This window comes from Sander vitreus, chromosome 5, assembly GCF_031162955.1.
Source record: "Sander vitreus isolate 19-12246 chromosome 5, sanVit1, whole genome shotgun sequence".
In the NCBI taxonomy this organism is placed as follows: Eukaryota; Metazoa; Chordata; class Actinopteri; order Perciformes; family Percidae; genus Sander; species Sander vitreus.
The window spans coordinates 24,944,834-24,959,718 of record NC_135859.1 but is presented as its reverse complement, the minus strand read 5'-3'; the positions used below and the strand labels follow the sequence as shown (position 1 = coordinate 24,959,718).

At 39.2% G+C, this 14,885-nt stretch overlaps 1 protein-coding gene across 18 annotated transcripts in view; it reads right to left on the bottom strand.

Moving 5' to 3' along the window:
* The window catches only part of LOC144517667 (transducin-like enhancer protein 4), a 46,917-nt gene that overhangs the window by 25,537 nt on the left and 6,495 nt on the right, over positions 1–14,885 (bottom strand). The gene's annotated exons all lie outside the window — the stretch shown is intronic.

Sequence of the window (14,885 nt, the reverse complement as noted above, 5' to 3'; positions counted from 1 at the left end):
AACACCAATGTCACCAAAACAGAAAAAACAAACCTCACAGAGAGACTGCTGTCTGAAGCTTTATTATTGAGTGTTAAAAGTTTGTCCAATGAGAAATTATTTAGACTTGAACAAAAAATTAGGTTTGTTGGGACCATTAGTTGTGTTAAACCTGATTTTAACCAAAAAGGCCTCAGTTTAAGCTGACCTCTGCAGACAAGACACACATGTGGACACAGACAAAGGGTTGTCAGCCTACATGTAAAGTCCACAGCCCTTGTCACCAAACTCCCAGGAGGAGAAGAGTGTAAAATGGCATCAGGGAGGGTCCTGCAGATAAGGTTCGAAACCTTCAGCTTCACTTTGATTCTCCCATTGGTTCAGAGGTTCCTCAAACACAGCATGGGGCCTTAAACTGTAATTTGCTATCGTTGCTATTTGTGTTACCATTAATGTGATCTGATTAATAATGTGCTAGCTACTGATGTACGGTTGATTATTACTCTGATGGTGACCGCTGTGTCCCATTATTTTGCTGTGAATGTATCATTTGATCACGATACTTGTTGATGATGTGTTGATTAATGTAGCTTGGGTAAACTGTAAATGCTACATTGCTAGCTCCTTCCACGGAGTTTAGGTACTGTACACCGGAGTGGTTATAATGAACGTCCCCTCAGTCAGACAAAATTCTCAGAGTCTGCCCTAATTTCACGTTAGTCCAGACATGAGTGACTGAGAGGGCTGGTCATTATCGATAACCAAGATCTAAGTATATATCTCTTTCACTAACCTCTCTCTCTCACACACATATATATGAACACATAGCTACACACACGCGCTAAGGTGAACAGCTGGCCAACAGCTAGTCACGTAGCTACAGAGCACACACCGCTCAACAACTGCGCTCCTTAGTGTGTGTCCTTTTGTCTGCAACACGTTAGTTTGAGAGCTAACTGGCTAGCCTAGCCATGTGGAGCCTGCAACGCAGCCCACTGCCGCCCTCTTGGGCTAAATAGCTTTTGTGCAGCTAACACCCAGCCTAGCTTCAATGAGCTAACGGCTAATCTTGGACGTAGCCTAGCAACCCCCGGGTTTCGTCACCCCTCCCCCTCGCACTCTCTCTCTCACACACAGACACACACACACACACACACACAGTGTCTCACAGAGACATACTGGTTTGCTTTGTTTTGTTGTACTTTAAAAAAGGGTATATTGGGTTTAATTGATCAAAGGATTGTTGATTGGCAATTGATAATTTTGAAGTTAATAAATTCTACAATACTTTAATTAGCAGTTGTCTGTGATTATTTGTGTACTTATTGTAATAATTGCTGGTTGAACACAGGTAGTGCTCAAACTTCACCCTTCCTTTTGTTCCTTTAAAGAATATCAGATAGATTAACCAAGTTAAGATCTGTATTTTAAAGGGAACACCACTAATGAGACTATTTCACAGTTCAATATTGGCCCCTGAAGTTTCAGGGTGGTGCCCCGTTTTGATCGTTTGCCGATTTGCTAAAGTTATTAATAACCATATTCATAACTTTATTAATATTGATAAAATATCTTTGATAATTTGCCAATAATTAGATCTGTACACCTACAAGTATTCAACAGGTTGTTTAGCTGTCAACCAGGGAGTGAGTTAGTAACATTTATGACCTGTATAACCTTTTCAGGTTAAAAGGTACTGCTAACATAATTAGATAACTAGTAAATGAGTCGATGGACAGAAAATGAATTGGCAACTATTTTGATAATCAATTAAATTATAAATCAAACTCAAATGCCAAACATGATCTGGTTTCTGCCTCTCGGATGTGATATTTCCTGACAAAATAAGTAATACAAAGACACTTGTGCTCTGAGAAATTGTGAATGCCTTTTTAAGTATACTTCCTGAGATTTTATAGATTAAAAGATCAAATAAATTGCAAGAATAATCAATAGATGAATTGATAGTGAAAATAATCATTAGTTGCTGCCCTGGTTAAAGGTCATCTTTAATGTGATTAAGATTAAGAGACAAACATTCCTCAAGGTGGGTTACCTAATCTTGCTAACCAGGCATTTAAGTCAATACACCTCATTTTCACACACACATTTATGATGACAATAATACAAATCTAGTTTGCAAATAATAATAATAATAATAATAATAATAATAATAACAATACATTTTATTTATAATGCCCCTTTCATCAAAAGATCTCAAAGTGCTACAGGTTAGAATGAAAAAAGATAAGCAGTTTAAAAACACATCTAAAGGGGACCAAAAGCTTTGCTAAAAAGAAATGTCTTAAGACCTTTTTTAAAACAGCCAGTGCGGTGCCCTCAAGGTGTCAGGGAGGGCATTCCACAGATGTGGGGCAGCAGCACAAAAGGCCCTATCTCCCATTGTCCTGAGTCTGGTTCTGGGTGTGTGGAGGAGGTTTGAGTGAGTGGAGCGGAGGGAGCGTGTTGTGTTTTGTGGGTTGATAAGTTCTTTGAGGTAGGGGGGGGATGTCCATGGATGCATTGGTGTGTGAGGAGGGAAACCTTGTACTCAATCCTGGTGGATACGGGAAGCCAGTGAAGTGAGTGGAGAATGGGGGTAATGTGCTCATATTTCCGCACTCTCATCAGGATCCTAGCTGCAGAGTTTTGGATATACTGAAGTCTCTGCAGACTCTTTCTAGGAATCCCAATGAGAAGTGCGTTACAGTAGTCCAGTCTGGAGGAGATAAAGGCATGAACCAGCTTTTCAGCATCTGAGAGGGAGAGAATGGGGCGGAGTTTGGAAATGTTACAGAGGTGGTAGAAGGAGGTCTTGCATAGGTGATTTATATGGGCTTCAAAAGTGAGTTGGGAGTCCATTTTTACACCAAGATTTGTGACTGTTGATGAGAGGGGGATGTTGGAGTCAGAAAAGGTGATGCTGGTTATGGATGATGATTTGGTGCTGTTGAGTTGAAGGAAGTTGTGCTCCATCCATACCTTTATTTCCTCCAGACAGGTGGTGAGTTTTGATGGGGATGAGTGTGAGGGTGGGGTTGCAGCTGTGGCATTTACATAGAGCTGTGTGTCATCGGCATAGCAGTGGAATTAAATTTTGTGACGGCTGATGATTTGGCCAAGGTGGGTGAGGTAGAGGATGAAGAGGATACTCATGAATGCACTCATAGAGCACACACTCGTGATCATCATTCTAGAGCATTGCATCATTGGCCATGAAATAATAATGCTGCTTTCTTCTTTTCTATCCATCAATGTTTATACACACACTGAGTAGCATAAACACACAGAAGACAAATCAATTGACTCCAGCACGAAAACCAAAGGTTTTAAGAGCTGTCAGCTGGTAGCTTTCTAACAATCTTGAGTTATTTTACATACATCAAGCATTCAACAAGTCTGTTCAGCAAAAGCCAGAAACAGAGAACAATGAGGTTGTTTTAAGCACGGATTGCCCCTTGGATTTATTCCATGCATTCTTCTTCCTTGTCAAAACCTGGCACCTACATTACCCACAATGCAACCTGATCACTGACAACAGTGTGTTAGGCTAGTAGCTAGTATGTCACAGAAGCACATTTCAATAGAAATCTCTTAACCCTTGTGTTTTCCTCCGGTCAAATTTTTATATCAGAAATATGGGTTTCTTTGAACCAAAATGCCCAAATATAACATGGATGCATGGATTTGCGTTGTACGGAACCCATACAACATTCTTCGCAGGTAAAATTAATGATTACTTTCATTGAATTTTGGGTGTTTTATTCAATTTTTATAACATTTGAAAAACATGTTTAAACGGTTTAAAACAGTATCCTGACTAGACTTTGACATAAACCAGTCTGTGATTCACAACATCCTTTGATCTTAACTATTAGTCAAAATAATTCATAATTTCTGCCTTTTTAACACAAAAATTAGGTATGTCATATAAATTAGCTTTATTGACCATGAATTTATAACACAACGTTGTGACAAAAACGTTTTGAAAAGTGTCAAAAGCATAAAAAAGAGCCCAAAATGCTGAAAAAAGCACCATAAATTCTATTTCACTTTTGACCTGGATGATGGTTGATGGACAACAAGTTCATGGTCGAAGGGAAGACAACACAAGGGTTAATACTTGTAAGTGGAGCAAGTACCACTTTATTGACAATATATGTGACTTTTAAAACTATTAGAGAGGCATTTTTTGTGAGCAAGATTTAGTGTCAACTTCATTATATATATTAACAATTTTCATAATAGATGGGATGAGTGCCTCCTTATGCGTTTTTATAAATGCTGTGTCCATGCCATATATATCTTTTGCCTTTGACCCATTAAGAGAAGAGATGATTGAATTTACTTTGAAGTTTGTCACTTCTCTAAAAGTCATAATGGGGGCATCTGTATTTAAAATAGTGAGAGAGTAATTTGATCTGGCAAAATTCTGAGACAGAGCATTTATGGAATTAATAAAATAACAATTAAATGCTGCTGCCACTTTACTTGGATCATGGGTTACATTTCCATCTATATTCAGTTGTATTGGTTTATTGATGGTGTATGATTTCCCTGTTAATTTTTTTAGATTATGCCAGATTTCTCTGATATTTCCCTTGGCTTCACGAATAGCATCAATAATTTTTTTTGCTTTTGCCTGCCTGAGTTCTTTTAAAACCTTATTCCTCACTGTGGTATATAATCGTCTCTCATGAACCAGTTTATTCTTGAGAGCCATCTTAAGGGCGTGGTCCCTCTGTTTCATTAGTGACCTTATCGTCTCATTTATCCAAGGTAGATGGTTTCTTTTGCCAGATTTACTTTTAATTTTTTCTCATAAAACTGTTTATAATTGTTTCAAGTTTAACCATGAGAGATTTACAGTTTTCATCAACACTTTTATGAGCAAGGTGTTCATTCCAATTGATTTCTTTAATTGCATGCTCAAGGGTAACTGATTGTTAGGAATTACATACGGATTTAACTTTGTATAGGTTAATAAATTTGATGCCTTTTGTGAGAGCTTTCTTACAATCAGGATCATATTGTGGTCAGATAGCCCTGTGACCAAATTGTAGGATGTTTTTATTCTTTCTGGTCTATTTGTGAAAGCCAAATCGATAAGTGTCTCTGATGAACTAGATATCCTCGTAGGCCCTTCAATTACCTGTTGGAATTCGAGATTACTTGTAACACGTTTTAGCTCTTTCCTTTTTATTTTATCAACTACTGAAAAAGCCATCATGGACTGAGATGATTCCTCTAAGTCCAACACAAATGCAGAAGAAGCTACATGTCAAGGGCTTGTTTCATAACCTTGACAGAGGGGAACTTTGCTCTGGAATCAGTAGTAACAGAAGCCCCCGGAGGCCATGAGAGCAAACCTGTCGACACACACTGATACATACCCTTCAGACAGACGCACCGGCAACACTGCAGCAAGATGTTACACATAAACACAACCATGTGCACACAGGCACAAGCAGATACACACCTCAACAGCCTTCTCTGTATTCATCAGATGTTTTTACTGAATCCAAGTTGGCTTTTAAAGATTATACAGCACACTCTCTCCACATCAGGTAGGATTTCTTTTTGTCCCAAAGGGAGTGCTAGTAGCGCAACTCAAATCCAAACACAAACACAGAAAAAAAAAGCATAAACTTAATAGCACACAGAGATAAACATCGCTTTCTTCATTTATAAGACTAAATATGTATAACAGTGGTTAAATTGGTCCGGATATGACTGCTTGCAGTCAGTTGCCTACTGGAAATATGTCACATAAAATTTGATGAAAGTGATGCTTTTGAAAACATGATATTTCTGACAATAAATGAAAGATTTTGAAATGGCATGTCTATTTTGTCTTGGCGGAGCTGAGATGAGAACGGCCGTATTTTTGTTCAGCTGCTTAATCTCGTTGTCAGTCGACCATCGTGCACCGCTCGCGCATTTGCATCTAGGTAGGCTTAGGCTATATTTTTTGGTGAATGTTCCTGGGAGATCCTTAGTTGTGGAAGTGGAAGCACGCGAAAGTTCGAGAAGACTTTCTACTGCCTTGAAAAAAAAAAAACTCACGAGCTGCGGGCCGCCGCTGCTGCCACAGATCGACTTTGTCAAGTTCATCTGAGAGTAGCTACAACGTTGGTCGTACAAAAATTGTCCTGGCCTTGAATGACAAAGTAAGGAAAATAAGACTAAATCTCAATTAAATAACCAGGACTAGGTTGACCGTGTCATTTTTCTCAGGAGATGTTTTGAGCATTTTACGTCAGACACCAGATTATCAGTAAACTGCCATGAGAACTGCTAGCTGGCTACTCAAAATAAACTAGCAATCTATTCAGTCAGCATATTTGTGTGAATTACAGAAATATCAGACTTGCTAGACCTACTTTGAGCTACCAAGCAACCTTTCCACAAGGATAGATTGATTTTGTTTTTGTTTTTGTGCATACATTGATGAATGTGAAATGACACCAGCTAGCTAGCTAGCATCAAATGGTCCTTAATGCATTATATGAAGCAAAGTAGGCTGTGGGGGGAGGGGGGTAATCTCAGTGGTTAATGAATAAATGGTTGATTTAATTTCCAACTTTCAGAGATAAATTTAAATGAGTGGAGCATATCCACCCAAGAAGAGGAAACTGACTGATTTCTTCAAAAGGTGGGCTGATATTCCAGACATTTTAGCATGACTAGCTCTGTAACATGTTGGCAGCAGACTTTACATATACTTTACACTTTACTATACTCAGTAGATTTACCAGATGATTTAATTGATATCAACATTCTATTAATGTTAAAGTTAAGATGACTAAGATATGATCTGCTTCTAGGTTTGTTATACTGGCATGAGTTAAGCATCATCATTAACATTGACATTAAGCATTCTTCCTTTTGTATTTCCCCTCATATGTAGAGTGGAGCCAAAGACTGGTGGAAATGACACTGGACAGGGTGGCAGAAGTGAGGAGACGTGTAAAGAGGTGGAAATTATTTTTTCAACAATTACATTTCATGTCATTAAGTATTGCAATTCAATTCTTTTGATTCCATGCCTTCTAGTAGTCTGATCTAAACATTATTTCACCCAGGATGTGGTTCCTTACCCCATTATTAATGTTTATCAAGTTAGGCTAGGCTATAGGAAAAATGATATATTTGAGTCCTTCAAATACAAATTTAACCCCTGTGTCTAGATATAATATATATATATATATATATATATATATATCTTTCTCTATCTATCTATCTATCTACCTATCTATCTATATATATATTTATTGCAGGTTGCGTGATATATATATATATATATATATATATATATATATATAACAAGTCTTTCCTCGAAAGAGGTCACGCAACCTGCAAGCAGAATGGGCGAAAGACTCTTGGGCTTTCCTGCGGTACCCTAATTGAACAATATAAAATGGCAAGCAACAGGAAACGGTTTGACCTGACGACTGAAATAGAGGCCTGTATTACGAAGCAAGTTCAACATACCCAGGATATCTTTTCGTTATCTTGCTCTACTAAGCCTAACAACCAGTCACGCTAAGCAGTCACACATCCATGGTTATCAACTCGGTAAGTCAACCCAGAGTTTCCCAATCTAGTCATGAGTGTGTTCACATAGAAAATACTTACCTTACTTAAGTAGAAATTTTGAGTATCTATACTTTACTGGAGTAATTATTTTACAGCAGACTTTTCACTTCTACTCCTTACGTTTTCATGCAATTATCTGTACTTTCTACTCCTTACATTTTAAAAATAGCTCTTATTTCAATCTTACTCTTATTTCAGTTCGGCTTGTTTTCATTTCGGCTTGTCATCGTTCATAAAACACAGAAAAAAACAAAAACCTATCCAGATAAATTGCGCCATCTGGATAGACTGAATTTGATTGTGGTTGGATGAGAAGTATAAACATATACCATACCGACACCCTATTGGTTTGTACGTGATCCATCGCGCCTGTACATGACACAGATTTTGTTATCTTACATCCGTTGCCCTTGCAGATTCCTGCAGCTAAGCTTGGATGTACATTTACATTCCAATAAAGGCTATTGATAACATGCCTCTGAAGTTTGACTTTTTGCACCATTACAATACGTATAGGCAACTAGTCATCATATCTTCCGCTCCATGAAACACGTTAATGCTCAGTAGTACACATATATGGTTCTTTAATGTATTTGCATTGTACTAAAATGCATTTTCAATGGGCATGAATGCAGCTGAAACAGGTGCATCCCAAATTTAACATTTTAATATAACTTTATAGTCATTATGGCCTTTAGAAAAATGTTTTTTGTGGAAGTGGGGTAGTGCACTGTGGCGCGGCCTTAGCTTTTGTCCTTAATTGAATTATTTTTCCTTACATTACTTTTACTTTTATACTTCAAGTAGTTTTGAAACCAGTACTTTTACGCTTTTACTTGAGTAAAAAGCTTGAGTTGATACTTCACAACAACAACTTCTACAGATGTCTTTTTAAACCCTAGTATCTATACTTCTACCTGAGTAATGAATGTGAATACTTTTGATACCTCTGGTGATGCCATTCTCAAGAGAATTGATTGGTCAGTAGGCGGTGCTTTATTACAGGTTGATCTGTTAACTCGGACATAACCTGCTTCAGAGCAAGTTAGGTGTGCAACATAAGTTACCATGGCAATGTGCCCCAGTAAGAAGTGAATCACAGTCGTAACACTGAAAACCCAAGGTTAAACCTGGAGTTACCCTGCTAACCCCATATCCTGCTTCGTAGTACATGCCTCAAGTCCGGAACAGGCAACAAGTCAAAACACAGGAGCAGGCAACGCAAAAAAACAGAAACAGTTCAGGTTCAGATGGCTGAAAAACAAAGGCATAAGCATAAATGATGAAATCTTACAGGGAATGAGTTAAAATGGGCCGGTTATATACTGCAGAAAGTGGAAACAGGTGGGAAAGTGGAAACAGGTGAGCAAGTGGGCGGTGAAGAGGTTACAACAGGGCAGAGAAGTAGTAGTCAGGTGACTGAGGACAGGTGGAAAGTCTGAGGGTATCTGGTAGACAGGTAGACAAATGGCAATGAAGGGGCCTGGAGAATTTGAAATGTGGCTGAAAGGAGGGACCAGAGAGCCAGAATGGATACGAATAAACACAACTGAGACAGCCATAACAGGAGAAACAACAAAAGGATTGCCACCAACGAAGACGGTAACGTCAGGAAATGCTGGAGACACTCACTTGGCACTAAAGGTATAGAGATAGACTCAGCACATCGCATTTACAACTCAAACCTTATTGGTGTTTGGAGGTTTACAATTCAGGCATTCAAGACTACACCACACAGTAAAACTTTTCACCGTAAATTTACAGTAATATACTGGCAGAAGTTTTGCCAGTAAAGTACTGTTTATTTACAGTGCGCATACTGTTTTTAAAGTTTAAGGTATTTTACTGTAAATAGACATACAGTTTTTTACTGTATTATTTGAATTTACAGTAATTCCTGCCTTTTCCTTTATTTGCCCAAGATGCATTGGTATTAACAGTAAATACCTGTAATCTGTAACATTTGCAGATAGTGCTGTGATAATATTTTCTCCCAGAATGCATTGCCATTTACAGTATGATCCGGTATAACATTAAGACAGTAAGATACTGTGAGCTTTTAGTTGTAAATGTACATCAAAGGTTTACAGTGCAGTTTTTCTGCATTTCATGACTCATTGTCAAGGGTTGACTATTTTTGTGGTCTAACCACCCATAAAGCCTTGTTTAGAAAAGACTTAAAAAGAGATATTCAAATGCAGTTAGAGATTAGTCGCAGGTTGTGTTGAATGACCTGCTGAGGAGTTGCACACAGAACCAGACAAAAATATTGTTGTAATGGCAGCAAACCCAGCAGGTTTCTAGCTCTAAAACTAAAACTGTGTGAATCCAGGGCTTTCATTGACTCAATACAATCCCCTAGTAAAGGTTTGGTTTCAGATCGGAGGGAGATACACACAACACAACACCTTTTAAACATATTACTGTACAAATATTTGTACATCATCTGGTTTTGAGAGATGTGAGGGTTTGCAATGTATACATGTATTATTACTAGGGCTGTAAAAAAAACGCGTTAATTTCGATTAATTAATCTGAGAAAAAATAACGCAGATTAATCCATTCCATATTAACGTTTGACCCAGAGCCGTTCTAGCCACCATTCGACTGTAAAATGAAGGAGGGAGACGAGAATGTGCTGCCTGGATCATTAATTGGAACATTTACTTATAAAAATCTTCTTCCTGCCAACCCTGGCTACCGAAATCTGGTGCCACTGATATGTCTGCGCTTCTCTCTGATGCTCTGAAGACGATACAGGCAACACAAACACCGCTGCACGTGACGCTAGTTAACACTATACTCAACAGCAGCTAAAGTTAGCCTACCGCTAGCTAGTAGCTGGATTAAACACGGTTACAATGCTGACAGCTAACGCTAAATGTTGTAAAGTTTGACTGTGTTTCACTGTAGAGGATTCAACACCGGTATGTAACAATCTGTAGCTGCCGTCGGAGAAACAACACAGACGGTGCAAACAGTGAAACTGGTAAACTACAGCGTTGTGGTGCATTTGAAGTTATTGTAAATGTCCTTTCCCATCTGGTGTTGCAATAATTTATTGTTATTGTTATACATTATTATTAAACATTTAATTTTGACCATATGACCTTAGCAATAAACAAGCCGTTCTTTAATGTCACCAACTGTTGTTTAGTACCCTTTTTTTTTCTTTTCTTTTTTTACTTTCTTAAAAAGTATCGGTTCAGGCACCGTTAATTATGTATGCGATTAATTTCGATTAATTAATCACAGAGTATGTAATTAATTAGATTACATATACAGATACAGATACATTTTTTAATCAATTGACAGCCCTAATTATTACATGTTTCTACATAAAAGGTAACTGCAATGAGTGGAATGTAAAGAGGGAAATTTCCAGGCCCTGACGAGATCCTATTCAAAGTATTTGAGACCTCCTTCTGTCAGTCGACTATTCAATTAATCATTTCAGGTGTACAATACACCAGATTTCAGATATTTCAAAGTGCCAGAAATCGAGAGGATCTGTCTTAATGCAAACACAAATATTATAAACTTAGCACAAAAAGTAAGGAAATTTGTGTTGTGTCTTTTTGGCAATAAATCTTATACCGTTGGAAAGCCTGTTTAGTTCCCTTTCAAATGGTGCTCTAAGGAACATGCATTTGTGGGATGAGTAGCAGCGCTGAGTATGAGGTTTGCGCCCATGAAAAATTTGCCAAATCTTCTCTGCCAATGCCAAACTGCTTATTCTGCCATTGACTCGTTGGTGGAATGGATTATTCTGCCTACGGCAGTTGGATCGTAGGGTCAAAGTGTGGAGAAGACGCGGAGAACGCTATGCTGATTGCTGCACCGAAAACCGAAGCTTGTCATCATTGGAGGCAATCTCAATGCAGAGAGATATAGAGACGAGATTCTGCAACCAGTGGCAATCCCATATCTCCACAGTCTGGGACCGAACTCTATCCTCCAAGATGACAACGCTTACCCCCACAGGGCGAGGTTTATCAGAGACTACCTCCAGAATGTGGGAGTGGAGAGGATGGAATGGCCTGCCAGCAGTCCTGACCTCAACCCCATTGAACACTTGTGGGATCAGCTTGGGCGTGCTGTTCGTGCCAGAGTGACCAACACAACCACGTTAGCTGACTTGCAACAAATGCTGGTTGAAGAATGGGATGCCATCCCACAGCAGTGTGTGACCAGGCTGGTGACCAGCATGAGGAGGAGGTACCAGGCTGTTGTGGCTCTATATGGTTCTTCCACAAGCTACTGAGGCTCCTGTTTGTGAAATGAATAAAGTGTTAAATTGCCAATATGTCTTGTTTCTTCAAACTTCAATCATCCAATCCACCAAACACCAAACGAGTCAATGGCAGAATAAGCTGTTTGGCGTTGGCAGAGAACATTTGGCAAATTTGTCATGGGCGCAACCCACATACTCAGTGCTGATGCTCATCCCACTAATGCATGTTCCTTACAAATGGGGCACCATTTGAAAGGGAACTAAACAGGCTTTCCAACGGTATAAGATTTATTGCCAAAAAGCATTGTTACCACAGAGAAATAATCTACCAAACACAAATTTTCTTACTTTTTGTGCTAAGTTTATATAACAATCCCTTCCAGCTGCATTTTAAATACAAACAGCTCCATATATATATATATATATATATATATATATATATATATATATATATATATATATATATGTATATATAAAGTTTTTTCTTATATATTATGTCTAATACTTTCGACGTGCTCAGTGTTACAGATCAGCAGTCCAGGGCTGAAAGTTGACTTTTACATGTCTGATTTTATCTTTGCTCAGGCAGAATATGTGTAATCTGCCAAAGAAGCAGTAGGTGAAGGTTTTGCCAGTTAAGAGTAGACGCTGCAGAATAGAAGAGAAGCTAAAAAATATATGCTGCCATTTTCTCCTCGGCCAGACAGCAGACAGACAGAAGAGCCAAACATAAGGGCAATAGCATAACTGAGCATAAGCTGAGTCTTATTTAATCTGCAGACATTTTCAGTCATTCCCACATATTTCAGGGGTAATGTACTGAAGAGCTTCCACTAAGTACATTGATACATTCAATGTTCACGCTTACTTACTGAAAACTATCTCACTATGTATACCCAAAATACCCTAAAACGTTTTTGACATCCAAGGGCTCTCATTCTTTCTGATGATGTGTTTTTATTATGAGTGTTGTGCTGAGCTTTTAGGACAAGACTTCAGAGGCAATCACTAATGTAGATCTTAAAAAACATCTTTTGTAAGACACAAGATGTCTGAACACCAGCTATGAGTAGACTTAGGGAGCAATTTACTGTCAAGCAGATGCATGGGGAACTCAACTGAGGGTTGCAGTTCAACTTACCTGTGATTACCACTGTGCTGCAGCTGCTCACACTCCCACAGACAATCTAAAACACTGACATTTTCTTTTTATATTTAACCTTTATCTAGGGAAGACTTGCTGTGCACACATGCCCTTTTTCAGCTCGGTTCTGTTGCACAATCACACACACTGGGGAGCTGCCCAGTACATATTAGCCTCTGAGAAACTCTACTGTATTAGTTAGTTGGAGTTTAAGTGCCTTGCTCAAGGTAGTGTGATGTGTTGAAGGCAAAGGAGGCCATGCTCAGTATTTGTACCTTAAGAAGTGCTTCCTCTGGTCAAGCTTATGGAAATAGATATTTAAGGACACAGTGAATGGATAGCAGACAGCTTCAGGAAGTTAGGGCCAGGCGGTCTGAGAAGTTGCCACATCTGCTTGGACATAAGAGGGCTGCTAGGCAACGCCTTAATTTGATCTTCACCTATCAAGCTCCTATCAAGTTAGCTCTGTAAGTATTGTTATTGATGTTATTGATTAAGCTGTAAGCTGCAGATCTCCAATAACAACTACAACTACAACCTCCAATCGATTCATTTTGAAGAGTTGACCCTGAGATGTACATAGCACAGAAAAGGAAACAAAAGCACTGGAGCAGAAAAGGAAATGGAGATGCCTTACCACGAGGCAACACAACCAATTTCAGGTGACATTTTACATCAATAGCAGACAATTGTGACTGTCGGCCAGAGTGCAGGGGATGTCAGCCTGTTTAGCTCACACGTCTGTTCACGCTACAGAGACCAAAACGAAAAAGCAGGGCTACTTCTTTCTCAAAAAGTGTGCTGTGGTTTGTGTAAACATAGAGATTTTTTTTCCTGCAGCAAGCAGGCCTTGGCTTTGACCTGGACCTGTCACCATCACGAGTGAATAAATAACTAAAAAAAGACTTGCCTTGAGAGTCCTCTAAGGTTAGGACTCAAATTCAGGTGGATCTTATTGCTAGATCAGAGGACTCTGTGGTCACATAAATCCCAGTAACCTCAGAGGCGAGATCATGTGCACTGAATATATCTTTGACCCTCTGTGTGATTCGCTGGAGAAAATGTTGCTCCAGTTGAAAAAGAGAAAAATCAGTGAGCAGTAGCTGTACAACATCAAACTTATGGTGTGACGCCTGCGAGCTAGTTCAGGCAGCCAACTCGAGCTGCACTGCGTATACACACGTGACATGCCTCACTCCCCGTATCATTTACCAAACACACCCCCTCAATTTGGCGGTCTATTTAAGCTGCACAATTCCCCCATCTCTCTGCCTTGCCATGCTGCTGCTGCCCTGCGCCTGTATCACCGCCCGCTGTTAGCCCCACCACCACCCCAGCATCCACCTGCGGGCTCCGGCCAAGGGGGAAGCTACTTCAACATCACTCCCCAATATCTCATATAAACCCATACTGCGGGGAGTGATGAGGTCAGAGTCTGGCCGCCAAACACAATGTTCTGCTGTTATAATAAACATTTCAAATGTGAGTTGTCTGACTGAACTTGTTTTATGGTTTGCCCCTTGTGTTCATATCAACAACATGCACTAAATGGTGTGATCTGCCTGAGCCATTGACTTTTATAAACAGAATAAGGGCTCCTGTAGAACTTGAATATATGGTTTCATTATTTACCTGAGAGCACCTGCTTGCTATCTTTTAGCTTTTGGATTACAGTGTTCTCTGTATATAGAACAGGATGGCCCAGCAAAAAATACGTATCACCAAAGATGTTGCCCAGAATAATAAAAACAAACAGCTCAAATACTCTCACTTTAACTCCTAACAACAAAGGAATTAGATCAGGCAGGAGCTCTAGAGTCAGATTGGGTCAGATAGAAGATCAAATGTCCATCTCCCCTGTGGAGCTTGGTAAGCACCACATCAGCACCACTTTTCACCACCAGCTAATACACCTAATGGAACCCACCA